This window comes from Zea mays, chromosome 1 (assembly GCF_902167145.1).
Source record: "Zea mays cultivar B73 chromosome 1, Zm-B73-REFERENCE-NAM-5.0, whole genome shotgun sequence".
In the NCBI taxonomy this organism is placed as follows: domain Eukaryota; kingdom Viridiplantae; phylum Streptophyta; class Magnoliopsida; order Poales; family Poaceae; genus Zea; species Zea mays.
This window is the reverse complement of record NC_050096.1, coordinates 284,821,798-284,823,013: the sequence shown is the minus strand read 5'-3', so window position 1 is coordinate 284,823,013 and position 1,216 is coordinate 284,821,798. Positions and strand designations below refer to the sequence as shown.

At 51.0% G+C, this 1,216-nt stretch overlaps 1 non-coding gene across 1 annotated transcript; it reads left to right on the top strand.

The window, feature by feature from the left end:
- Positions 1-373: 373 nt before the first annotated feature.
- Positions 374-512, top strand: LOC111590716 (small nucleolar RNA Z247). The gene has a single exon (XR_004855757.1). It is a non-coding gene; the product is annotated as a small nucleolar RNA Z247 (small nucleolar RNA).
- The last annotated feature ends 704 nt before the right edge of the window (positions 513-1,216 follow it).

Sequence of the window (1,216 nt, the reverse complement as noted above, 5' to 3'; positions counted from 1 at the left end):
AGTCCTAGCCGTCGTCAGGGGTGTGCGCCTGGAGGGTTACCTCACGGGTGCTGCTGCAGCTCCGGCGACCACCATCAAGGACAAGGACGTCGACGTTCCCAATCCGGCATGGGAGGACTGGAAGACCACAGACCAACAGGTCCTAGGATTCTTGCTCTCATCCATGACCAAGGAAGCCCTCACCCAGGTAGCGGCATGCAAAACTGCCACAGAAACCTGGAAGGTCATCGAAACAATTTACTCCTCCATGACCAAGGCACACTCCATCAACACAAAAATCGCCCTCGCCACCACCAAGAAAGGGGACCTCACAATTGCTGAATATGTCGGCAAGATGAGGGCCCTGGGAGATGAGATGGCAAACTCCGGCAAGCCGATCGACGACGACGAGCTCATCTCGTACATCATCACCAGCCTCGACTACGACTACAATCCGGTCATCACCTCCCTCGTCGCGCGAGCTGATCCGCTCACCATTGGGGAGGTGTACTCCCAACTGCTCAGTTATGAGCAACGGCTGGATCTCCTACGCGAGTCAGACTCCTACTCCGTCAACGCTGCCACCCGTGGAAGAGGAAGTTCCCGAGGAAGAGGCGGCAACCGTGGTGGAGGAAGTAGAGATTCTAGAGGCCGAGGACGTGGCAGATCTCAGTCTCGCCAGATTGGCATCGGCAACAGAAACGCTCCACAACAAGACAACAGGCCCAAGTGCCAGCTCTGTGGCAAAAGAGGACATCTGGTAATGAAGTGTTGGCATCGCTTTGACGAAAATTTTGTTCCCAATGAAAAATATGCAGGGGCAGCAGCCACATCATATGGAGCAGACTCAAACTGGTATGTAGATACTGGAGCCACAGATCACATCACCGGAGATCTTGAGAGGCTAGCAGTACATGACCAATACAGAGGCCATGATCAGATCCACACGGCAAGTGGTGCAGGTATGAACATTAGTCGCATTGGTTATTCAACTGTTCCAACTCATAATCGTGATCTTAAACTCAATAACATTCTTTATGTTCCTCAAGTTACAAAGAATCTTGTCTCAGTTCATAAACTAGCCACCGATAACTCAGCCTTTCTTGAATTTCATCCCAATTTCTTTGTGATCAAGGATCAGGCCACGAAGAGACCTCTGCTTAAAGGATGCTGCCACAAAGTGAAAGGGAAATGTTGAAAGCTCTCTTGTGAGTTTTGGTGTTTGGATGACAACTCA